This window comes from Pleurodeles waltl, chromosome 4_1, assembly GCF_031143425.1.
Source record: "Pleurodeles waltl isolate 20211129_DDA chromosome 4_1, aPleWal1.hap1.20221129, whole genome shotgun sequence".
Taxonomy (NCBI): domain Eukaryota; kingdom Metazoa; phylum Chordata; class Amphibia; order Caudata; family Salamandridae; genus Pleurodeles; species Pleurodeles waltl.
Window position 1 is genome coordinate 6,599,122 of NC_090442.1, and position 27,346 is coordinate 6,626,467.

Below are 27,346 nucleotides of genomic sequence, written 5' to 3' on the forward strand. Positions count from 1 at the left end.
GGAGGACTGAACAAATGTCCAGAGGTAAGAATATGAGGCAGACGTGACGAGGGTCAAGCCCAAAGGAAAAAAGGAAATGCAAAGGAAATGCCAAAGGAAATGCATTGAGCTGCTCAGTCTGCAGAGGGTAGAAACCTGTCTATGAGGTGGCAGCAGCTGGGGCTGCAGTGGAAACCTCAGAGAGCTGGTTTGGCAGTACTGTGGGGTCCATGGTAGAGCTCCAAGGCTGCATGGGATTGGCCCCCAAATACCAGATTTGGAATGGGGGGACAATTCCATGATCTTAGACACCTCACATGGCCATATTCGGAGTTACCATTGTGAAGCCACATGTATGTATTGCCATATATGTAGTGCCCATGTGCAATGGTATCCCCGCACTCACGTAGTCCAGGGAATTGGCCCTGGACAACGTGGGGGAACCTTTGCTAATGCAAAGGGTGCCCTCACACACAGTAACTTTGCACCTAGCCTTCAGTAAGTGAAGGTTAGACATATAGGTGACTTATAAGTTACTTAAGTGAAGTGAAAATGGCTGTGAAATAGTGTGTGCACTATTTCACTCAGGCTGCAGTGGCAGTCCTGAAGAAAGGTTCGTCTGAGCTCCCTATGGGTGGCAAAAGAAATGCTGCAGCCCATAAGGATCTCATGGAACCCGAATACCCTGGGTACCTCAGTACCATATACTAGGGAATTATAAGGGGGTACATTGTGCCAATCAGAATTGGAATATGGGGTCACTAAAGTGTAGTGACAAATTTGGTAAGTAGAGATCATAAGCACTGGAGTTCTGGTTAGCAGAACTTCAGTGACACAGTCAAGCATACTGACAACACACACAGGCCACAAACTGTGAGCACTGGGCCCTGGCTAGCAGGGTCCCAGGGACACAGTAAAAACACACTGAAAAACTTTCACAAACAGGCCAAAGATGGGGGTAACCATGCTAGAAAGAGGCTACTTTCTCACAGTAACACGGGGACGAGAGGCCTTTTATTGTCCCCTTCCCCGGTGGGTGTAAAACTGAACCACAGCTCACTGAGGCAGAGTAAAGAGTCACATTCCACAACAAGAAAACGTGGATATTATATTTCAAAATATATCTAAAAGGGAAACTCTGGACACTAAGACTTGACTTAAAGTCCTCCGACCCCTCCCTCCTCCAGCTGCCCCCCAAGACTCACCTTTGGTAACTCGAAGCTCCCACTTCGCCCTCTGTGAAGAGCTGTTTCACTTCCGGGTGACTGGCGTCAGGGACAGCACAGGCAGCGGGACCTCGTACACCCCCTCCCAGGCCTGTGAGTAGAATAACGTCTGGGTCAGCAGCGGCAGAGGCAGAACAAGCAGCAGAAGCTGACGAGCTCCTCTCAGGCTAGTGAGAGTCATAGTATCCGGGTCAGCGGCGGCAGAGTCAGCACAAGCAGCGGGTCTCCGCCTCCTCTCCTCTGTGTCCAGCCTGCTGCGGAGGAGGAAGGACCCCCTGTCTGTCTGTGCAGTTATCTTCACCTCCAGACCCCCACAAATTGCAAATCTGCACCTGCCCCCCCCCCCCAGCCCCAGGAGGAGGAGAGAGCCTGGAAATGTCTGCACAGGTTTCTGCTCAGGTAGGAGATTGTCAGCACCTTCTGCTGTGTTTGTAGAAATAGACTGAATAATCTTGGAGGAAATCTCTGCCAGGAGCCGGGCTGAGCTGGGCTCTTCTACCCGGGGACCTCTGGGGGCTTTCCTTCCAGCCCTGGGGGTGTTTGTGTCATCATTTGTGTTAAAGAGGGATCTGTGCACTGCACTGCATCTTACTGCACTGTGAGGAATCTGTGCACTGCATCTTACTGCACTGAGGGATCTGTGCACACTGCACTGCATCTTACTGCACTGTGAGGAATCTCTGCCAGGAGCCGGGCTGAGCTGGGCTCTTCTATCCGAGGACCTCTGGGGGGCTTTCCTTCCGGGACTGGGGGTGTTTGTGGTCATCATTTGTGTTAAAGAGGGGATCTGTGCACTGCACTGCATCTTACTGCACTGAGGGATCTGTGCACTGCACGGCATCTTACTGCACTGTGAGGAATCTGTGCACTGCATCTTACTGCACTGTGAGGAATCTGTGCACTGTACTGCATCTTACTGCACTGAGGAATCTGTGCACTGTACTGCATCTTACTGCACTGAGAGGAATCTCTGCAAGGAGCCGGGCTGAGCTGGGCTCTTCTATCCGGGGACCTCTGGGGGGCTTTCCTTCCGGCCCTGGGGGTGTTTGTGTCATCATTTGTGTTAAAGAGGGGATCTGTGCAGTGCACTGCACCTTACTGCACTGTGAGGAATCTGTGCACTGCATCTTACTGCACTGTGAGGAATCTGTGCACTGCATCTTACTGCACTGTGAGGAATCTGTGCACTGCATCTTACTGCACTGTGAGGAGTCTGTGCACTGCATCTTACTGCACCGTGAGAAATCTGTGCACTGCATCTTACTGCACTGTGAGGAATCTGTGCACTGCATCTTACTGCACTGAGGGATCTGTGCACTGCATCTTACTGCACTGTGGGCAAAGTGTTGGAATGCTGTCTGAGGAACAGGGAAATTAGAAAAACGCAGTCCAGTTTATTTTCAATTCCCTCCTGGAGGCGGCGGTCCCGTCAGCGGCCACCGGAGGGCGCTCCTCGCCTGCTGATGAAATCCACTGAGCACACTGCATGAAAGGGAGAAGGGTTTCCTCTTCCGGGTCAGCGGCGGCAGAGACAGCACCAGCAGCGGATGCTGACATCACTTCCGGCCTCTCCATCTGTGCCCAGCCTACTGCAGAGGAGGAAGGACCCCCTGTCTGTCTGTGCAGTTATCTTCATCTTCAGACCCTCACTGACCCCCCCCCGGACCCCAAATCTGCACCCGACCCCCCCCCCCCCCAGCCCCAGGAGGAGGAGAGAGCCTGGAAATGTCTGCACAGGGTTCTGCTCAGGTAGGGGATTGTCACCACCTTCTGCTGTGTTTGTAGAAATAGGCTGAATAATCCTGGAGGAAATCTCTGCCAGGAGCCGGGCTGAGCTGGGCTCTTCTATCTGGGGACCTCTGGGGGCTTTCCTTCCGGCCCTGGGGGTGTTTGTGTCATCATTTGTGTTAAAGAGGGATCTGTGCACTGCACTGCATCTTACTGCACTGTGAGGAATCTGTGCACTGCATCTTACTGCACTGAGGGGTCTGTGCACTGCACCTTACTGCACTGTGAAGAATCTGTGCACTGCACTGCACCTTACTGCACTGTGAGGAATATGTGCACTGCATCTTATTGTACTGTGAGGAATCTGTGCACTGCACTGCATCTTACTGCGCTGCAAGGAATCTGTGCACTGCATCTTACTGCACTGTGAGGAATCTGTGCACTGCATCTTACTGCACTGAGGGATCCGTGCACTTCATCTTACTGCACTGTGATGAATCTATGCACTTCACTGCATCTTACTGCACTGAGGGGTCTGTGCACTGCATCTTACTGCACTGTGAGGGATCTGTGCACACTGCACTGCATCTTACTGCACTGTGAGAAATCTCTGCCAGGAGCCGGGCTGACCTGGGCTCTTCTATCCGAGGACCTCTGGGGGGCTTTCCTTCCGGGACTGGGGGTGTTTGTGGTCATCATTTGTGTTAAAGAGGGGATCTGTGCAGTGCACTGCATCTTACTGCACTGAGGGATCTGTGCACTGCACGGCATCTTACTGCACTGTGAGGAATCTGTGCACTGCATCTTACTGCACTGAGAGGAATCTGTGCACTGTACTGCATCTTACTGCACTGAGGAATCTGTGCACTGTACTGCATCTTACTGCACTGTGAGGAATCTGTGCACTGTACTCCATCTTACTGCACTGAGAGGAATCTCTGCCAGGAGCCGGGCTGAGCTGGGCTCTTCCATCCGGGGACCTCTGAGGGGCTTTCCTTCCGGGCCTGGGGGTGATTGTGGTCATCATTTGTGGTAAAGAGGGGATCTGTGCACTGCACTGGATCTTACTGCACTGAGGGATCTGTGCACTGGATCTTACTGCACTGTGATGAATCTGTGCATTGCACTGCATCTTACTGCACTGTGAGGAATCTGTGCACTGCATCTTAATGCATTGTGAGAAATCTCTGCCAGGAGCCGGGCTGAGCTGGACTCTTCTATCCGGGGACCTCTGGGGGGGGCTTTCCTTCCAGCCCTGGGGGTGTTTGTGGAAATCATTTGTGTTAAAGAGGGGATCTGTGCACTGCATTGCATCTTACTGCACTGAGGGATCGGTGTACTGCATCCTACTGCACTGTGAGGAATCTGTGCACACTGCACTGCATCTTACTGCACTGAGGGATCTGTGCACTGCACTGTATCTTACTGCACCGTGAGGAATCTGTGCACTGCAGCTGACTGCAATGCGAGGAATCTGTGCACTGCACTGCATCTTAATGCAATATGAGGAGTCTGTGCACTGCACTGCATCTTACTGCACTGAGGGATCCGTGCACTGCATCTTACTGCACTGTGAGAAATCTGTGCACTGCATCTTACTGCGCTGAGGAATCTGTTTACACTGCATCTTACTGTACTGAGGGATCTGTGCACTGCACTGCATCTTACTGCACTGTGAGGAAACTGTGCACTGTATCTTACTGCACTGTGAGGAATCTGTGCACTGCATCTTACTTCACTGAGGAATCTGTGCACTGCATCTTACTGCACTAAGAGGAATCTGTGCATGCTGCACTACATCTTACTGCACTGTGAGAATTCTTTGCATGCTGTAGTGCATTTTACTTTACTGTGAGAAATCTGTGCACACTGCATCCTATTGCATTATGAGGAATCTGTGCACGCTGCAGTGCATGTTAGTGCACTGTGAGAAATCTGTGCGCACTGCACTATTTTTTCATGCAGGCCCCTTGAGCTGTAGAAAAGCTTTACCTGTTGATCATACTGTGACCACAGGTTTCCTGGCACTAGTGGACCAAGGACAGACTTGTGGACTTAAAACAGACAGAGAAAGCACAAGCAAACAGGACAGTGCATCAACAGAATAAGTACATTGTCAGATTGTTCCTGAAGCAACTCCGACTTCATAATGGGAAAAGATGAGTCCAGGGGCCAAATGTAGCCCATTCCAAAGGTGCTGACCCAGCTCACTGAAGATCCTCCGTCTGCATCTAGTCCTCCGGAAACAAGAAATGTGATTTATGCCCTTTTGGCTGAATCGCAGAAGCCATGTAAGATTGTGTGGCACCAACTTGTCTCACAAGGACATTGGACTACCTCTGTACTTTGTGAAAGGCCTGATGAGTAAGACAGAGGATTTTAAAGTGATCTAGTTTTGCTTGGTGTAGGAGGCTGGACTGGCTTGTAGTGAGTACCAAGGGGTACTTGCACCTTGCACCAGGCCCAGTTATCCCTTATTAGTGTATAGGGTGTCTAGCAGCTTAGGCTGATAGATAATGGTAGCTTAGCAGAGCAGCTTAGGCTGAACTAGGAGACGTGTGAAGCTACTACAGTACCACTTAGTGTCATATGCACAATATCATAAGAAAACACAATACACAGTTATACTAAAAATAAAGGTACTTTATTTTTATGACAATATGCCAAAGTATCTTAGAGTGTACCCTCAGTGAGAGGATAGGAAATATACACAAGATATATATACACAATAGCAAAAATATGCAGTATAGTCTTAGAAAACAGTGCAAACAATGTATAATTACAATAGGATGCAATGGGGAAACATAGGGATAGGGGCAACACAAACCATATACTCCAAAAGTGGAATGTGAACCACGAATGGACCCCAAACCTATGTGACCTTGTAGAGGGTCGCTGGGACTATTAGAAAATAGTGAGAGTTAGAAAAATAACCCTCCCCAAGACCCTGAAAAGTGAGTGCAAAGTGCACTAAAGTTCCCCTAAGGACAAAGTAGTCGTGTTAGAGGAATAATGCAGGAAAGACACAAACCAGCAATACAACAACTGTGGATTTCCAATCTAGGGTACCTGTGGAACAAGGGGACCAAGTCCAAAAGTCACAAGCAAGTCGGAGATGGGCAGATGCCCAGGAAATGCCAGCTGCGGGTGCAAAGAAGCTTCGACTGGACAGAAGAAGCTGAGGTTTCTGCAGGAACGAAAAGGGCTAGAGACTTCCCCTTTGGTGGACGGATCCCTCTCGCCTTGTAGAGTCGTGCAGACGTGTTTTCCCGCCGGAAGGACGCCAACAAGCCTTGCTAGTCGCAAATCGTGCGTTTGGCGTTTTTGGACGCTGCCGGGGCCCAGGAGGGACCAGGAGGTCGCAAATTGGACCTGAAGAGAGAGGGGACGTCGAGCAAGACAAAGAGCCCTCACTGAAGCAGGTAGCACCCGGAGAAGTGCCAGAAACAGGCACTACGAGGATGCGTGAAACGGTGCTCGCCGAAGTTGCACAAAGGAGTCCCACGTCGCCGAAGACCAACTTAGAAAGTCGTGCAATGCAGGTTAGAGTGCCGTGGACCCAGGCTTGGCTGTGCACAAAGGATTTCCGCCGGAAGTGCACAGGGGCCGGAGTAGCTGCAAAGTCGCGGTTCCCAGCAATGCAGCCCAGCGAGGTGAGGCAAGGACTTACCTCCACCAAACTTGGGCTGAAGAGTCACTGGACTGTGGGGGTCACTTGGACAGAGTCGCTGGATTCGAGGGACCTCGCTCGTCGTGCTGAGAGGAGACCCAAGGGACCGGTAATGCAGCTTTTTGGTGCCTGCGGTTGCAGGGGGAAGATTCCGTCGACCCACGGGAGATTTCTTCGGAGCTTCTGGTGCAGAGAGGAGGCAGGCTACCCCCACAGCATGCACAAGCAGGAAAACAGTCGAGAAGGCGGCAGGATCAGCGTTACAGAGTTGCAGTAGTCGTCTTTGCTACTATGTTGCAGGTTTGCAGGCTTCCAGCGCGGTCAGCGGTCGTTTCCTTATCAGAAGGTGAAGAGGGAGATGCAGAGGAACTCGGATGAGCTCTTGCATTTGTTATCTAAAGTTTCCCCAGAGACAGAGACCCTAAATAGCCAGAAAAGAGGGTTTGGCTACCTAGGAGAGAGGATAGGCTACTAACACCTTAAGGAGCCTATCAGCAGGAGTCTCTGACGTCACCTGGTGGCACTGGCCACTCAGAGCAGTCCAGTGTGCCAGCAGCACCTCTGTTTCCAAGATGGCAGAGGTCTGGAGCACACTGGAGGAGCTCTGGACACCTCCCAGGGGAGGTGCAGGTCAGGGGAGTGGTCACTCCCCTTTCCTTTGTCCAGTTTCGTGCCAGAGCAGGGCTAAGGGGTCCCCTGAACCGGTGTAGACTGGCTTATGCAGAATTGGGCACCTCTGTGCCCAACAAAGCATTTCCAGAGGCTGGGGGAGGCTACTCCTCCCCTGCCTTCACACCATTTTCCAAAGGGAGAGGGTGTCACACCCTCTCTCAGAGGAAGTTCTTTGTTCTGCCATCCTGGGCCAGGCCTGGCTGGACCCCAGGAGGGCAGCTGCCTGTCTGAGGGGTTGGCAGCAGCAGCAGCTGCAGTGAAACCCCAGGAAGGGCAGTTTGGCAGTACCAGGGTCTGTGCTACAGACCACTGGGATCATGGGATTGTGCCAACTATGCCAGGATGGCATAGAGGGGGCAATTCCATGATCATAGACATGTTACATGGCCATATTCGGAGTTACCATTGTGAAGCTACATATAGGTAGTGACCTATATGTAGTGCACGCGTGTAATGGTGTCCCCGCACTCACAAAGTTCAGGGAATCGGCTCTGAGCAATGTGGGGGCACCTTGGCTAGTGCCAGGGTGCCCTCACACTAAGTAACTTTGCACCTAACCTTTACCAGGTAAAGGTTAGACATATAGGTGACTTATAAGTTACTTAAGTGCAGTGTAAAATGGCTGTGAAATAACGTGGACGTTATTTCACTCAGGCTGCAGTGGCAGGCCTGTGTAAGAATTGTCAGAGCTCCCTATGGGTGGCAAAAGAAATGCTGCAGCCCATAGGGATCTCCTGGAACCCCAATACCCTGGGTACCTCAGTACCATATACTAGGGAATTATAAGGGTGTTCCAGTAAGCCAATGTAAATTGGTAAAAATGGCCACTAGCCTGTTAGTGACAATTTGGAAAGAAATGAGAGAGCATAACCACTGAGGTTCTGATTAGCAGAGCCTCAGTGAGACAGTTAGTCACTACACAGGTAACACATTCAGGCACACTTATGAGCACTGGGGCCCTGGGTTACCAGGGTCCCAGTGACACATACAACTAAAACAACATATATACAGTGAAAAATGGGGGTAACATGCCAGGCAAGATGGTACTTTCCTACACAACCCCCCCCCAAACGAAGGACAATAAGACTAGCCATGACCTGATGAGTCTTCATTGTCTAAGTGGAAATATCTGGAGAGTCCATCTGCATTGGAGTGGCTACTCCCAGGTCTATGTTCCACTGTATAGTCCATTCCCTGTAGGGATATGGACCACCTCAGCAATTTAGGATTTTCACCTTTCATTTGTTTTAGCCAAAGTAGAGGTTTGTGGTCTGTCTGAACAATGAAGTGAGTGCCAAACAGGTATGGCCTCAACTTCTTCAGAGCCCAGACCACAGCAAAGGCCTCCCTCTCAATGGCAGACCAACGCTTTTCTCTAGGGGTCAACCTTCTACTAATAAAAGCAACAGGTTGATCCTGGCCCTCAGAATTAAGTTGTGATAGGACTGCCCCTACTTCTAATTCAGATGCATCAGTTTGGACATAGAATTTTTTAGAGTAACAAGGGCTTTTCAGGACAGGTGCAGAGCACATGGCCTGCTTCAGCTCCTCAAAAGCTTTCTGACAGTTTGCTGTCCATAATACCTTTTTAGGCATTTTCTTGGATGTGAGGTCATTAAGAGGGGCTGCAATGGAGCCATAGTTCTTAATGAACCTCCTGTAATACCCAGTGAGGCCTAGGAAGGCTCTCACCTGAGTCTGAGTGGTAGGGGGAACCCAATCAATAATTGTTTGGATTTTCCCCTGAAGTGGTGCAATCTGTTCCCCACCAACAAGGTGTCCCAGATAAACCACCTTACCCTGCCCTATCTGGCACTTTGAAGCCTTGATAGTGAGGCCTGCCTTTTGCAGGGCCTCCAAAACTTTCCATAGGTGGACCAGGTGATCATCCCAGCTGGAGCTAAAGACAGCTATATCGTCCAAATATGCTGCACTGAAAGCTTCCAGCCCTTGCAGGACTGTGTTCACCAACCTCTGAAAAGTGGCAGGTGCATTTTTCAAACCAAAAGGCATTACAGTAAACTGGTAATGTCCTCCAATGGTAGAAAATGCAGTCTTAGGTTTAGCATCTTCTGACAATTTGATCTGCCAATACCCTGCAGTCAAATCAAAAGTGCTTAGATACTTGGCAGATGCCAGTGTATCTATGAGCTCATCTGCCCTGGGTATAGGGTGAGCATCAGTTTTGGTTACCAAGTTGAGACCTCTATAGTCTACACAAAACCGCATTTCCTTCTTTCCATCTTTGGAATGGGGTTTTGGTACCAGTACCACAGGAGAAGCCCATGGACTGTCAGAGTGCTCAACCACTCCTAGTTCCAACATTTTCTGAACTTCTTGCTTTATGCAGTCCCTGACATGGTCAGGCTGCCTATAGATCTTACTTTTGACAGGTAAACTGTCTCCAGTATCTATAGTGTGCTCACACCAAGAAGTGGTGCCTGGCACAGTAGAGAAGAGTTCTGAAAATTGTCCTGGGAGATTTATGCAATTATCTTTCTGCTCAGCAGTAAGACAATCAGCCAAAACTACACCTTCCACAAGAGCATCTTGTTCTGTGGAAGAGAAGAGATCAGGTAGAGGATCACTGTCTTCTTCCTGTCCCTCATCAGTTGCCATGAGCAGGGTGAGATCAGCCCTGTCATAGTAGGGTTTCAGGCGGTTGACATGGAGCACCCTAAGGGGACTCCTGGCAGTGCCTAAGTCAACTAAATAGGTGACTTCTCCCTTCTTTTCAACAATTGTGTGGGGACCACTCCATTTATCTTGGAGTGCTCTTGGGGCCACAGGCTCCAAGACCCACATTTTCTGCCCTGGTTGGTACTGAACCAAAACAGCCTTCTGATCATGCCATTGCTTCTGGAGCTCTTGGCTGGCCTGAAGGTTTTTACTGGCCTTTTTCATGTACTCAGCCATCCTTGATCTGAGGCCAAGTACATAATCCACAATATCCTGCTTAGGAGCTTTTAAAGGTTGTTCCCAACCCTCCTTTACAAGTGTGAGTGGACCCCTAACAGGGTGTCCAAAAAGAAGTTCAAAGGGGCTGAAGCCCACTCCTTTCTGGGGTACCTCCCTGTAGGCAAAAAGGAGGCATGGTAGAAGGATATCCCATCTCCTGCGGAGTTTTTCAGGGAGACCCATAATCATGCCTTTGAGAGTTTTATTTAATCTCTCCACCAGTCCATTTGTTTGTGGATGATAGGGTGTTGTGAACTTGTACGTTACACCACACTCCTTCCACATGGCCTTTAAGTATGCAGACATGAAATTGCTTCCTCTGTCTGATACTACTTCCTTTGGGAAGCCCACCCTGGAAAATATTGCCAGGAGGGCCTTTGCCACTGCAGGAGCTGTAGTGGTCCTTAAAGGAATAGCTTCAGGATATCTTGTGGCATGGTCCACTACCACCAAGATAAACCTATTGCCTGAAGCAGTAGGAGGGTCAAGGGGGCCAACAATGTCAAACCCCTACCCTTTCAAAGGGAACCCCAACCATAGGCAGTGGGATAAGGGGTGCCTTTGGGGTGCCACCTGTCTTGCCACTGGCTTGACAGGTTTCACAGGACTTACAAAATTCCTTTGTGTCCTCAGGCATCCTAGGCCAATGAAACAGGGGAACAAGCCTGTCCCAAGTTTTCATTTGTCCTAGATGCCCAGCTAAGGGAATGTCATGTGCCAGTGTTAGGAGGAACTTTCTGTACTCCTGAGGAATCACTAATCTCCTGGCAGCTCCAGGTTTAGGATCCCTATGCTCAGTGTACAAGAGGTTGTCCTCCCAGTAAACTCTGTGAGAGTCACTGACATCCCCATTAGCCTGTTTGACAGCTTGCTGTCTGAGACCCTCTAATGTGGGACAGGTTTGCTGTGCCACACTCAGCTCCTCTCTGGCAGGCCCCCCTTCACCCAAAAGCTCAGCAGTGTCTGCTTCCAGCTCCTCTGGTGTAGGTTCTGCACAGGGAGGGAATTCTTCTTCCTCAGAAGTAGAATCCACTGTAGAGGGAGGGATAGTAGGAAGTGGTTTGCTTCTACTAGCCCTAGCTTTAGGGAGCACTTGGTCCATTGTTCCAGGATCCAAGCTTCCCTGTCCTTTTTGCTTTTTGGCCTGAGCCCTTGTCAAAGCAAAAATATGCCCTGGGATGCCCAGCATTGCTGCATGGGCCTCCAACTCCACATCTGACCAAGCTGATGTCTCCAAATCATTCCCTAATAGACAGTCTTCAGATAAATCTGAAGCTACCACAACTTTCTTTGGACCAGTTACCCCCCCCCAGTTGAGATTTACAACAGCCATGGGGTGGCTTTGTGTTATGTTGTGAGCATCGGTTACTTGGCACTGGTGTCCAAGTATGTGTTGTTCAGGGTGCACCAGTTTCTCAATCATCATTGTGACACTGGCACCTGTGTCCCTGTAGGCCTGGACCTCAACACTATTTATTAGGGTTAGTTGCTTGTACTTCTCCAAGTTATGGGGGCAAGCAACCAAAGTGGCTAAATCAATAGCCCCTTCAGAGACTAAAGTAGCCTCTGTGGTCTCCCTAATCAGACCAACCCCAACTAAATTACCAAAAGTGAGCCCAGCTACTCCCTTGGATTGGCTATTAGTAGGTTTGCTCCCCCCACCACTGCTATTAGTAGGGACACTAGGTGTAGCAGTAGGGGTTGTAGTGGTAGGAGCAGTGGTGCCTTTCTTTGGACAACTGGGATCTGTTGTCCAATGGCCTTTTATTTTACATAAATAGCACCATGGTTTCTTTTCCTTGTTCTGATTAAAGGAGGATTTGGACCCACCACCCCCACCAGAGTGTTTTTGTGGGCCTGATGAAGACTCATTTTTAGATTTGTCCCCACCCTTGTCAGAAGACTTACCATCCTTCTTTTTGTTGCCATCTTTGTCACCCCCTGTATGAACTTTTCTGTTCACTCTTGTTCTGACCCATTTGTCTGCCTTCTTTCCCAATTCTTGGGGAGAGGTCAGATCAGAGTCCACCAAGTACTGGTGCAACAAATCAGACACACAATTATTAAGAATATGCTCTCTCAGGATTAAGTTATACAGGCTGTCATAATCAGTAACTTTACTGCCATGTAACCACCCCTCCAAGGCCTTCACTGAATTGTCAATGAAATCAACCCAGTCTTGTGAAGACTCCTTTTTGGTCTCTCTGAACTTTATCCTGTACTGTTCAGTGGTTAAGCCATAACCATCCAGGAGTGCATTCTTAAGAACTTGGAAATTATTAGCATCATTTTCTTTCACAGTAAGGAGCCTATCCCTACCTTTTCCACTAAATGATAGCCATAGGATAGCAGCCCACTGCCTTTGAGGGACATCCTGTACAACACAGGCCCTCTCAAGTGCAGCAAACCACTTGTTAATGTCATCCCCCTCCTTATAAGGGGGAACTATCTTGTGCAGATTCCTGGAATCATGCTCTTTTGCAGGATGACTATGGGGAATACTGCTGCTGCCACCATGGGTATCTAAACCCAACTTTTTAAACTTTTAAGAACTTTTTGAAAGTTTAGGAGTACTTTTCAGCACTTAGAAAAGAGTGAAAAGAGGAAATGCAAAACTTTTTGGCTATGTGTATATACACTGACCTTGTTTTGTATATTTTTCTCTTATGAAAAGTACAATGACAAGAGTGGTAAGTAGTCTCAAGCACTTATCCCACCGCTGCCACCAATGTAGGAGGCTGGACTGGCTTGTAGTGAGTACCAAGGGGTACTTGCACCTTGCACCAGGCCCAGTTATCCCTTATTAGTGTATAGGGTGTCTAGCAGCTTAGGCTGATAGATAATGGTAGCTTAGCAGAGCAGCTTAGGCTGAACTAGGAGACGTGTGAAGCTACTACAGTACCACTTAGTGTCATATGCACAATATCATAAGAAAACACAATACACAGTTATACTAAAAATAAAGGTACTTTATTTTTATGACAATATGCCAAAGTATCTTAGAGTGTACCCTCAGTGAGAGGATAGGAAATATACACAAGATATATATACACAATAGCAAGAATATGCAGTATAGTCTTAGAAAACAGTGCAAACAATGTATAGTTACAATAGGATGCAATGGGGAAACATAGGGATAGGGGCAACACAAACCATATACTCCAAAAGTGGAATGCGAACCACGAATGGACCCCAAACCTATGTGACCTTGTAGAGGGTCGCTGGGACTATTAGAAAATAGTGAGAGTTAGAAAAATAACCCTCCCCAAGACCCTGAAAAGTGAGTGCAAAGTGCACTAAAGTTCCCCTAAGGACAAAGTAGTCGTGTTAGAGGAATAATGCAGGAAAGACACAAACCAGCAATGCAACAACTGTGGATTTCCAATCTAGGGTACCTGTGGAACAAGGGGACCAAGTCCAAAAGTCACAAGCAAGTCGGAGATGGGCAGATGCCCAGGAAATGCCAGCTGCGGGTGCAAAGAAGCTTCGACTGGACAGAAAAAGCTGAGGTTTCTGCAGGAACGAAAAGGGCTAGAGACTTCCCCTTTGGTGGACGGATCCCTCTCGCCTTGGAGAGTTGTGCAGACGTGTTTTCCCGCCGGAAGGACGCCAACAAGCCTTGCTAGTCGCAAATCGTGCGTTTGGCGTTTTTGGACGCTGCCGGGGCCCAGGAGGGACCAGGAGGTCGCAAATTGGACCTGAAGAGAGAGGGGACGTCGAGCAAGACAAAGAGCCCTCACTGAAGCAGGTAGCACCCGGAGAAGTGCCAGAAACAGGCACTACGAGGATGCGTGAAACGGTGCTCGCCGAAGTTGCACAAAGGAGTCCCACGTCGCCGGAGACCAACTTAGAAAGTCGTGCAATGCAGGTTAGAGTGCCGTGGACCCAGGCTTGGCTGTGCACAAAGGATTTCCGCCGGAAGTGCACAGGGGCCGGAGTAGCTGCAAAGTCGCGGTTCCCAGCAATGCAGCCCAGCGAGGTGAGGCAAGGACTTACCTCCACCAAACTTGGGCTGAAGAGTCACTGGACTGTGGGGGTCACTTGGACAGAGTCGCTGGATTCGAGGGACCTCGCTCGTCGTGCTGAGAGGAGACCCCAGGGACCGGTAATGCAGCTTTTTGGTGCCTGCGGTTGCAGGGGGAAGATTCCGTCGACCCACGGGAGATTTCTTCGGAGCTTCTGGTGCAGAGAGGAGGCAGGCTACCCCCACAGCATGCACAAGCAGGAAAACAGTCGAGAAGGCGGCAGGATCAGCGTTACAGAGTTGCAGTAGTCGTCTTTGCTACTATGTTGCAGGTTTGCAGGCTTCCAGCGCGGTCAGCGGTCGTTTCCTTATCAGAAGGTGAAGAGAGAGATGCAGAGGAACTCGGATGAGCTCTTGCATTCGTTATCTAAAGTTTCCCCAGAGACAGAGACCCTAAATAGCCAGAAAAGAGGGTTTGGCTACCTACGAGAGAGGATAGGCTACTAACACCTTAAGGAGCCTATCAGCAGGAGTCTCTGACGTCACCTGGTGGCACTGGCCACTCAGAGCAGTCCAGTGTGCCAGCAGCACCTCTGTTTCCAAGATGGCAGAGGTCTGGAGCACACTGGAGGAGCTCTGGACACCTCCCAAGGGAGGTGCAGGTCAGGGGAGTGGTCACTCCCCTTTCCTTTGTCCAGTTTCGCGCCAGAGCAGGGCTAAGGGGTCCCCTGAACCGGTGTAGACTGGCTTATGCAGAATTGGGCACCTCTGTGCCCAACAAAGCATTTCCAGAGGCTGGGGGAGGCTACTCCTCCCCTGCCTTCACACCATTTTCCAAAGGGAGAGGGTGTCACACCCTCTCTCAGAGGAAGTTCTTTGTTCTGCCATCCTGGGCCAGGCCTGGCTGGACCCCAGGAGGGCAGCTGCCTGTCTGAGGGGTTGGCAGCAGCAGCAGCTGCAGTGAAACCCCAGGAAGGGCAGTTTGGCAGTACCAGGGTCTGTGCTACAGACCACTGGGATCATGGGATTGTGCCAACTATGCCAGGATGGCATAGAGGGGGCAATTCCATGATCATAGACATGTTACATGGCCATATTCGGAGTTACCATTGTGAAGCTACATATAGGTAGTGACCTATATGTAGTGCACGCGTGTAATGGTGTCCCCGCACTCACAAAGTTCAGGGAATCGGCTCTGAACAATGTGGGGGCACCTTGGCTAGTGCCAGGGTGCCCTCACACTAAGTAACTTTGCACCTAACCTTTACCAGGTAAAGGTTAGACATATAGGTGACTTATAAGTTACTTAAGTGCAGTGTAAAATGGCTGTGAAATAACGTGGACGTTATTTCACTCAGGCTGCAGTGGCAGGCCTGTGTAAGAATTGTCAGAGCTCCCTATGGGTGGCAAAAGAAATGCTGCAGCCCATAGGGATCTCCTGGAACCCCAATACCCTGGGTACCTCAGTACCATATACTAGGGAATTATAAGGGTGTTCCAGTAAGCCAATGTAAATTGGTAAAAATGGTCACTAGCCTGTTAGTGACAATTTGGAAAGAAATGAGAGAGCATAACCACTGAGGTTCTGATTAGCAGAGCCTCAGTGAGACAGTTAGTCACTACACAGGTAACACATTCAGGCACACTTATGAGCACTGGGGCCCTGGGTTACCAGGGTCCCAGTGACACATACAACTAAAACAACATATATACAGTGAAAAATGGGGGTAACATGCCAGGCAAGATGGTACTTTCCTACACTTGGGAACCAATGAAATTACATGATAACGTTTCTGCAGCACTAGCATCTGCATTACCGATACAATCAGTGTCTGCTGCAGTCTTCCCATCACAGCCTCCAGTAAGCCAAGATAGATAGTCTTCTTGGTAAAGAATAAATGCTCTTACCTCTTCCACTCTCTTAGGAGTGGGGAGTAATGCCAGAATCATTCTAAGGATCCACAGTTGTAAAACACAAGAACAAAAGTTTTTTTCTGTTCATTTGTTGCTTGTAAACAACAAGGGAGTCTCTCGGGGAAGAAAACAGGGTTTCCTATATGAAGCAGGCCACAACCACATGACCCTGATGTAGGAACAAATCTGATTTCTTCTGTAAATGCCTCCGTAGAGTGTAGTAAAAAGTAGTGCAGTGCAGAGATTTGCTCTTATGTTAGCACTCCTTACAATGTAAGTAAAACACAGCAGGATGTGCACATATTCCCTCATTTAGTTAAAACCCTTAACAGTGTTAGTTGTGAGAAAAGGCCTCTTTTTGAAATGGTTAGCTCCCACTCTTTGCTTGAGGTATGATGTAGCCTAGAAATTGTAGTGGTCCGTGCCCCTGCTAACCAGGTTCCCTGAAACAGAGCTCTCTCCCTAAAACTGTTGTGATGCATTGGCACAATTGGAACGCCTTTAGCTTTAGTTTCAGCACTCTATCCATCATTTTTTTGTGTTGCTCAAGTGGCCCTAATTGGTAAGGGTATGCCTAGATGTGGGTCCTGTGCTCACTGTGCCACTGGATTCAAGCTAGCCTGGCCGATGAAGGGTGATACCCTGAAACCGGTACCAGGATGCTTGTTTCTGGTCCAGGGAAGACCTGGGCTGGCAGTTCAGGCTAGACTGTTCCCATGGGGAATAAGGTCAAGACTGATTGCCATATGGCTGGGTCCAAACTGGGGTGGCATGATGAGCAGAAGAGCGGTTGATTAAATCCATTTATGTGACTGGGGTGAGTGTTTGAAAAGTTTCAGCACTCTGTCCATCATCCTTTTGTGTTGCTAAAGTTTCCCTAAGTGGGAAGTGGATGCCCATACATGGGTCCTGTGCTCACAGTGCCACTGAATTCAAGCTAGCCTGGCTGATGAAGGGTGATACCCAGAAACCGGTCCCAGGATGCTTGTTTGTGGTCCAGGGAGTGTAGGAAGCTGGCCTGGTTTGTAGTGGGTACCTAAGGTACTTACACCTTATACCAGGTCCAGTTAGCCCTGCTCAGTGAAATGCAGACAGTGTCTAGAAGCCAGGCTCTCTAGGTGTAGTGTGGATGAGAAGCCATGGCCTATCTAGGAGATATGCAAAGCTCATGCAGTACCACTGTAGTCACACAGTACTCACACACATGAAAGAAAATGCTCAGTATTACAAAAATAAATGAGGAACCAGGAAAGATTAGACCCCCACCCGGGGTCTCCTTCCCAGCAGTGAAGGGACATCCTTTATGTCCTCAGGGTCAATTTAGCAGAGAGTTCACAAATCAGACGGAGTCACCAACTGGAGGACTAAAGAGAAGTTTATTACATGGATTTATAGCTCGAGCTAATACTGATTCCCAGGACAGTCAAGTGACTATCCTACGGAGGCTGCCCCTTCACTCTGGGGCACCCAACCTTATATACAAACAAAACTGCTTAGTCAGAGGACAACTCCACCCCTAGCGTATTCAAGGTCCTCTACGGCCTTCAGAATATTTCAGGGATACACGTGTGGTGGGAGAAGGTACAGATACAGCTGGCAGGAGGTGGCAACGACCTGTACAAACTTGTTCTGGCAGTTACTGATTAAGCACGACAATTCTCTGAACTGTAATTGGAAAAAGTAAATGGCAGCAATAAGCAGATTGCAACCCAAGGCTGCGAGCACAAGGTCAATCATCAAAGTTCAAGAGGTTTGTCGAGCACATGGCAACATAATAAAGATAAACAGATGCCTAGCAGCTATGGTGTATGATTAACTTTATGTACATTTTCTCAAAAGGTGCTTTATTTTGGTGTCACAAATGCCAAAAATACCGTAGAGACTAGACTCCCTTAGGAGGTAAGTAATACACAAATTATATACACTATTATGCAGAAAAAGCTGTAAAAAATGTTAGAAAACAGTGCAAATAGTGAAAATCACAATAGTTAGAAATGGGCCTAGGGGGAACACAACCAATATACTAAGAAAGTGGAATGCGAAAGTCGGTTTCCCTTCTAGGCAAGTGTAGTGTGTAGAGTGGTGCTGGGAATATTAGAAAACACCAAAGGTAAGTACTAGAATCCACCCCAGTGCCCAGTTTTTGAACGCTGGTAAACACCTCCTTTTCAGAGGTTAATACGATGTGACATGTAGCACATAGGCGCTCAGTGAGCCTCCCTCCTTTACTAAGTTAATCTGTGAATGCTGGTAAATCACCTCCTTTTTAGAGGTTAATATGATGTGACATGTTGCACATGGGCGCTCCGTGAGAGTCCTTCCTCTACTAAGTTACTCTGTGAACGCTGGTAAATCACCTCCTTTTCAGAGATTAATACGATGTGACATGTTGCACATGGGCGCTCCGTCAGCATCCTTCCTTTATTAAGTTACTCTGTGAACGCTTGTAAATCACCTCCTTTTCAGAGGTTAATACCTCATGACGTAGCACATAGGCGCTCTGTGAGCGTCCTTCCTTTACTAAGTTACTTTGTGAACGCTGGTAAATCACCTCCTTTTCAGAGGTTAATACCATGTGACATGTAGCACATAGGCGCTCCGTGAGTGTCCCTCCTTTAGTAAGTTACTCTGTGAATGCTGGTAAACCACCTACTTTTCAGAAGTTAATACGATGTGACGTGTAGCACATAGGCGCTCCGTGAGCGTCCTTCCTTTACTAAGTTACTCTGTGAACGCTGGTAAATCACCTCCTTTTTAGAGGTTAATACGAAGTGACATGTAGCACACAGGCGCTCCGTGAGCGTCCCTCCTTTACTAAGTTACTTTGTGAACGCTGGTAAATCACCTCCTTTTCAGAGGTTAATACGAAGTGACATGTAGCACACAGGCGCTCCGTGAGCGTCCCTCCTTTACTAAGTTACTTTGTGAACGCTGGTAAATCCTCTCCTTTTCAGAGGTTAATACGATGTGACATGTAGCACGTGGCGCCCCGTGAGCGTCCTTCCTTTACTAAATTACTCTGTGAACGCTGGTAAATCACCTCCTTTTCAGAAGTTAATACGATGTGACATGTAGCACATGTGCGCTCTGTGAGCATCCTTTTTTCACTAAGTTACTTTGGGAACGCTGGTAAATCACCTCCTTTTCAGAAGTTAATACAATATGACATGTAGCACATAGGCGCTCCGTGAGCGTCCCTCCTTTACTAAGTTACTTTTTGAACGCTGGTAAATCACCTCTTTTTCAGAAGTTAATATGATGTGACATGTAGCACATAGGCGCTCCGTGAGCGTCCCTCCTTTACTAAGTTACTTTTTGAACGCTGTTAAATCACCTCCTTTTCAGAGGTTAATATGATGTGACATGTAGCACATAGGCTCTCCGTGAGCATCCTTCCTTTACTAAGTTACTCTTTGAATGCTGGTAAATCACCTCCTTTTTAGAGGTTAATACAATGTGACATGTAGCACATGGGCGCTCCGTCAGCGTCCTTCCTGCACTAAGTTACTCTATGAACGCTGGTAAATCAGCTCCTTTTCAGAGGTTAATACCACGTGACATGTAGCACGTGGCGCTCCGTGAGTGTCCTTCCTTTACTAAGTTACTCTGTGAACGCTGGTAAATCACCTCCTTTTCAGAGGTTAATACCATGTGACGTGTAGCACATAGGCGCTCCGTGAGCGTCCTTCCTTTACTAAGTTACTCTATGAACACTGGTAAATCATCTCCTTTTCAGAGGTTAATACAATATGACATGTAGCACATAGGCGCTCCGTGAGCGTCCCTCCTTTACTAAGTTACTCTGTGAACGCTGGTAAATCACCTCCTTTTCAGAGGTTAATACGATGTGCCATAGGTGCTCCGTGAGCGTCCTTCCTCTACTAAGTTACTGTGTGAACACTGGTAAATCACCTCCTTTTCAGAGGTTAATACGATGTGACCTGTATCAAGCGGCGCTCCGTGAGCGTCCTTTCTTTACTTAGTTACTCTGTGAACGCTGGTAAATCACCTCCTTTTCAGAAGTTAATACAATGTGACATGTAGCACATGGGTGCTCCGTGAGCGTCCTTCCTTTCCTAAGTTACTCTGTGAATGCTGGTAAATCACCTCCTTTTCAGAAGTTAATATGATGTGACATGTAGCACATGGGTGCTCCGTGAGCGTCCTTCCTTTACTAAGTTACTCTGTGAACGCTGGTAAATCACCTCCTTTTCAGAAGTTAATACCATGTGACATGTAGCACATGGGCGCTCCGTGAGCGTCCTTCCTTTACTAAGTTACTCTATGAATGCCGGTAAATCACCTCCTTTTCAGAAGTTAATACGATGTGACATGTAACACATAGGCGTTCCTTTACTAAGTTACTCTGTGAATGCTGGTAAATCACCTCCTTTTCAGAAGTTAAAACGTTGTGACGTGTAGCACATGGGCGCTTCGTGAGCTTCCTTCCTTTACTAAGTTACTCTATGAACACTCGTAAATCACCTCCTTTTCAGAGTTTAATACGATGTGACATGTAGCACATAGGCGCTCCGTGAGTGTCCCTCCTTTAGTAAGTTACTCTGTGAACGCTGGTAAATCATCTCCTTTTCAGGAGTTAATACCATGTGATGTGTAGCACAAGGTGCTCGAATAGCGTCCTTCCTTTACTAAATTACTCTGTGAACGCTGGTAAATCACCTCCTTTTCAGAGGTTAATACCATGTGACGTGTAGCACCTGGCGCTTCGTGAGCTTCCTTCCTTTACTAAGTTACTCTATGAACACTCGTAAATCACCTCCTTTTCAGAGTTTAATACGATGTGACATGTAGCACATAGGCGTTCCTTTACTAAGTTACTCTGTGAACGCTGGTAAATCATCTCCTTTTTAGGAGTTAATACCATGTGATGTGTAGCACAAGGTGCTCGAATAGCGTCCTTCCTTTACTAAATTACTCTGTGAACGCTGGTAAATCACCTCCTTTTCAGAAGTTAATACGATGTGACATGAAACACATCTGCGCTCTGTGAGCATCCTTTCTTCACGAAGTTACGTTGGGAACGCTGGCAAATCGCCTCCTTTTCAAAAGTTAATACGATGTGATGTGTAGCACATAGGCGCTCCGTGAGCGTCCCTCCTTTAGTAAGTTACTCTGTGAACACTGGTTAATCACCTCCTTTTCAGAGGTTAATACGATGTGACATGTAGTACATAGGCGTTCCTTTACTAAGTTACTCTGTGAACGCTGGGAAATCACCTCCTTTTCAGAAGTTAATACAATGTGACGTGTAGCACATAGTCGTTCCTTTACTAAGTTACTCTGTGAACGTTGGTAAATCATCTCCATTTTAGAAGTTATTAAGATGTGGCATGTTCAACAAAACGTTTAGTTAAATATCTTTGTATGGTGAAGTATTCCTTCCTAAGGTTCAAAGACGGTAAAGTAGAGATGTCATTTACAACCAATTAAATATAGTGTATTCAGATTCCATTATGTTTCCATTTTGTAATTTTATATATCTTTACATCCAGCAGAAAACAAGCCTTGAATGCATGACATTATTATGAATAATGAAGATAAAACTGCAGATCTGCAAAAAACAGTCCTCAACAATGAACTCCGGTACTGAGGAAAACATTGATGCAGTCGGCAGCAGAGCAACCTGCACATAAACTGATCCTGGAAGAAGTAGTCATGGGCATTTCAGTGGATGTAAGTCTCTGAGCTGGGCACCTCAACACCACAAGACGAAGAAATGACTTTTAGAAAATGAAGGCAACAACAATAACAAACCACCTCCTGTATAAACCGGTGTCCAACACCAGCTTTGATCATGGGATCGGTGTGATGTGGTTACAGCAGTGCTTTGTTTTCTAAAGTGATAACAGACCATCATTCAGTGCTCTAAGTGTATTGTCAAATCTTTTTGGCCAAACCAAAGCAACCAAACAAAAGCACAACAGAGTGGAGCCAGACAACTGAAGGGGAAAGGAAAGAGGAGTTTTGCTATCTACAAAACAACGGACTGTCCCAATTTGCACCGACCAGAAGGATGATGAATCTTTACCCACAAGTGTGCCAAGCCAAAATCCAATCTGAAGGCAGAATCGCCTACAAAGAAACATTATACATATTATGAGTGTGGCAAGTATTTAATGGCTATGGCAGATTATTGTTAAATCAGAAACCAAATGTGCAAGTGCTTTATCAGCCATGTTGGCTCATCACGAAACACAGACTTGGGATGCAGATAAATATATACCCGACCCACAGACACTAACAAAGAAAGAAAAAACATACACATTTGAGAGTGAGAGCTTTAGTTTCTCATCTCTATTAAAGCGCCATCAGCGAACACACACAGGAGAACAACCATACAAGTGTAGTGAATGTGTAAAGAGCTTTAGTCAATCATCAGACCTCCAAAAACATCATCGAACACACACAGGGGAAAAACCATACCATTGCAATGTATGTGGAAGTAGTTTTAGTCTTTACACAACATTAAGGAATCATCAACGAACACACACTGGGGAAAGACCATTTAAGTGCAGTGAATGTTCGAAGTGCTTTAGACAGTTTTCTCACCTACAAACACATCAGCGAACACACACTGGGGAAAAGCCATACCACTGCAATGAATGTGGAAGTAGTTTTAGCGATTCCTCAAATCTCAAGATTCATCAGCGAAAACACACAGGGGAAAAACCTTATGATTGCAATGAATGTGGAAGTAGTTTTCGTCTGTATATAACATTAATGAATCATCAATGAACACACACAGGGGAAAAGCCATTTAAGTGCAGTGAATGTTTGAAGAGCTTTAGTCGATTATCAAGCCTACAAATACATCAGCGAACACATAATGGGGAAAAACCATTCAAGTGCAGTGAATGTGAAAGTAGTTTCAGTCATTCCTCAGCACTAAGGATTCATCAGCGAACACACACGGGGGAAAAACCGTTCAAGTGCAGTGAGTGTGTGAAGAGCTTCAGTCGATTATCAGGCCTACACAAACATCAGCGAACACACACAGGGGAAAAGCCATTCAAGTGCAGTGAATGTTTGAAGAGCTTTAACCGATTATCAAGCCTACAAAGACATCAACGAACGCACACTGGGGAAAAGCCATTCAAGTGCAGTGAATGTGGCAGTGGTTTTATTTACTCTTCTTCATTAAGGATTCATCAGCGATCACACACAGGGGAAAATCCATTTAGGTGCAGTGAATGTGTGAAGAGCTTTAGTCATTTATCATATCTCCTAAAACATCAGCGAACACACACAGGGGAAAGGCCCTTCAAGTGCAGTGAATGTGTGAAGAGCTTTAGTCAGTTATCAAACCTAAAAAGACACCAGCAAACACACACAGGGGAAAAGCCATTCAAGTGCAGTGAATGTGTGAAGAGCTTTAGTCAGTTATCAAACCTACAAAGACATCAGCGCACACACTCGGGGCAAAACCCTTAACATTGCAGTGAAAGTGGCAGTAGTTTTAGTGACTCAGATTTAAGGAATCATCGGTGAACGCACACAGGAAAAAACAAAGTGCATTGAATTTAGTTACTTATCAGGCCTACAAAGACATCACGAATACACAAAGGGGAAAAAACATATAGGTGCAGTGAATGTGTGAAGACGCTTAGTTGATTATCAAAACTACAAAGACATCAGTGAACACACACAAGAGGACAACAATACCATTACAATGAATGTAGAAGTAGGTTTAGGAACGTCCAACATTGAAGATTCATCATGGAACACTCATTGGGGAACAACATTTCAATTGCACTGAATGTGTGAAGAGCTTTAGTCACTTATCAGGCCTACAAATACATCCAGGAACACACACAGGGTAAAAACCATTCAAGTGCAGTGAATGTGTTAAGATCATTAGTCAATTGCAATGGATGTGAAAATAGTTTTAGTGTATTTTCAACATGAAGGATTCATCGGTGATTACATACAGGAGAAAAGCCTTTCAGGTGCCGTGAAATTGTGAATATCTTAAGTCAGTTATTAAACCTACGGATGCATCAACAAGTTCACACAGAAGGAAAACTAAATATTTGCAATAAATGTCAGAAGTGCTTTTGTTATTTATCACAATTCAGAAGTCATTACGGAACACACAGGGGAAAAACACAGAAGTGCATTGAAAGTGTGAAGAGCTTTTGTCAGTTTTCAATCCTACACAGTCCACAGCGAACACACACTTTCATTTCACTCACATGGAAATAATCCTAGAGATGCAGCGAATCTGGAAAGAACTTAAGAACATTAACAATAATATTGAACCATTTGAGGACATAGACAGGATTAAAAAGGGTAGTTATTTTAACATGAAGGAATTACAAAGAAAGATAAAATGTCTATTATGCGGGACATTCAAATACCAGATGATAGAAGACCACACTAGTCAGAAAAGAAAAAAAACAAATAACAATACCTAAACAATAACTATAAAGTGCCTATTCTCAGTAATGGTTTCCTTTTGCACAAATATCAAAACAACATGATATATCAGGAAACACACTGGGAGACTTGCACAGTGTTGACACAAATTGAAGAACATTGTTGGTTTTTATTCAGTTGCAAAGAAAAATATTCTAACACACCTGTTCATGCTGCCTGTAAAAGCAGCACTGTGAACAATACTGGGACTAACAAGGGTATTTTCAGCTAACGTTAGGGATTAGTCATAAAACTTATAAACACCACACACCCAGACTGAGTCCCTTCAAGAAGAAGTAACAATCACATGCTGGTGAATATTCACGGCTGATCGTGGTGTTTGGTCGTTTTCATACAACATTGATCGTGCGGTGACACTGACCAGAGAACTGTTTCCAAAAGCACAAGAAGTTGAAGAAGCAGAATGTGAGCTGTCACTCTCAGGGTTAATGCTTCCCATGCACGACATTTACCTCCCAAGCCGTGATGCAGAAGAAGCGATGCTAATGTCCATCCTCACATGCACCTTTCAATGCACCCATCCTAGTGACACTTCCCACAGGTGTCTAACATTGAGCTTGGTCTTGGCTCACTGCTGACTATGTAAATGATTCAGGGTTAGATACATTTTTTATGAATGTGTTTTTTGAGTTTCTTATTTACAGAGAATCATTAAACCAGTCCTAACTGGTTAAAGGACAGAATCAGTGCATGATGGCACAATTCTTGTTAGGGATTATTGTGGAATGGAGGAGCCCAGTACAAAGAGGTTCTCATAAAACCATGAGCACCATGAACGGGTGAAGGGTGAGCAGTTATGGTTATTTGAGGGTCTGATTTTTGTTCACAATCTCCTGCAAAGATCACATTTAGAAAGTTGCTCTTCCTGTTTCTCGAACAAACTCAGCTTTTTATGCTTTTTTCATAATATAGGAGGCTGTGCCTCTGAGCCCAGTAAGAACGAGCAGTGCTACAATTCTAGCAAAGGCAAGCCGTGAGGCTATTCCACAGCCGTACTGCGTAGGACCTGGTTAAGCTGCTGTCGTATGTTACCTGTAAGAGACATTTTGTGGGTTTGTCTGGGGGCTAGTAGCTCCGTAGTCCTATGGGCGCTTACCTATGAATAGTTTATAGAGTGAGATATATGTGTGTGATGTCAATTGAGACGCCATCAGTGATGTCACTGACCTTGTCATGAAAGATGTAATATGTGAGGTCATAAGCAGTGCACTGCGGCAGCGTACCTTGTAGTTCGCTCAGGTAATTATAACTGCTGAATTTCTATGGTTTTGTTCATGTAAAATCTGAACCTAACTATAACCTCCCTGTAACCTTTGTTTTCGTCAGTCAATTTTGAAGGTTTTTTGTTAATTGTATTTTCTAATTATAACATCCCTGTAACCCTTGTTTTTTCAGTGAAGTATCGTATCCTGCCTTATCTCACATTTAGCCTTGTTCAAAAAGGATATTTTGACGTTTTACACATACCAAGCTCACTTTCATGTAGTTTAACACGCTACAAGACTGTCCCACATACAAAAATAGTAGCAGTATAAATACAGCGCAGATGACAAATTGTCATCTATTGGTTCACTCATGGACGTGTTGTCCGGGCTCTGGAGATGGGAACCTCCTTTGGCAAAATGTACATATTACTATGAACAAATGCCGCTGCAGTATATGTATTGAACTAAAGTGAAGCACAGGCGTTCAGGAAAGAACCTGTTTTTAATCTGAAAGAATATACCTTGTTTTTACATAACTTTTGCTGCATCATTTACACATTGACTCAGTTGATGCATCCGCTCGTTCTTTAGGCCTTATAGCTAAGTGTGACCCTTAGCTCCGCATTACTTACGCATTGAATCAGTTGATGCATCCGCTCGTCCTTTGGGCCTTATAACTAAGTGTGACCCTTAGCTCCGCATTACTTACGCATTGAATCAGTTTTTGCATCTGCTCGTTCTTTGAGTCTGACCCTTAGCTCTGCTCCGGCTTGGCTCCTCCCATGAATTTTGTGACTTGCTGAGCTCCTATTTTTACCAGACTGAAGCCGCTGAACCAGCAGATTCTGTTTGAAGAATGTGGTGAAATAGTTAAATCCCACATCAAAAACATATAATTGCTAGGACGATCAATTGCTCACCCAGCAACTCCTCTTCACACCGGTTGTCCCTTATTCTCAAACGTTCAGAAGGATTTGTTGTATGAGTGTCAGAAGCGGCAGTGACATTCATGAAGCTAAAGCAAGAAGGAGTGTGTGGCAGATAGAGAGAGGGAAAGAGAGATAGCAGGAGTGAGGGAGACAAAGAAAGAGGGAGAAAAAATAAAGAAAGCGAGAAATAGGAGGGAGGGAAGAACGGCGTGTGAAAATAGACAGAAGAAGCAGGCAAATACTTGTCAGTGTGTGACACCACTAGAGGAACAGATTGAATACCTGTGAATTTATATATTTATTTTCGATACCCATAGACTAACGTCATGCCAATAAACAGGGCACAAGTTGTACGGAAGAAAGGGAGGGGGCTAATTCTCATACGCAAAATCCAAATCACAATGATGTCACATATAGTGATGTCACAAAAAAGTGATGTCAGGCCTTTGTAGTAATCCTCACGTAAATGGCTGATGGCCTATTTTAAAAACAAGAAACATAAAATAATGTTAAAAGAACATTTTGGTTTTACTTTTTATACATCGTATTTTTTCCACTAACTGTAACTAAAATCAAAAATGGCTGAAACTGTAAATATTTGTAAACAGATATGTGGAACTTAGAAATTACATTTTTAAATAACT

The 27,346-nt window shown here is 46.3% G+C and overlaps 1 pseudogene; it reads left to right on the forward strand.

Annotated features, from left to right (window-relative positions):
- Positions 1-2,898: 2,898 nt before the first annotated feature.
- Positions 2,899-27,346, forward strand: LOC138287224 (zinc finger protein 271-like; annotated as a pseudogene).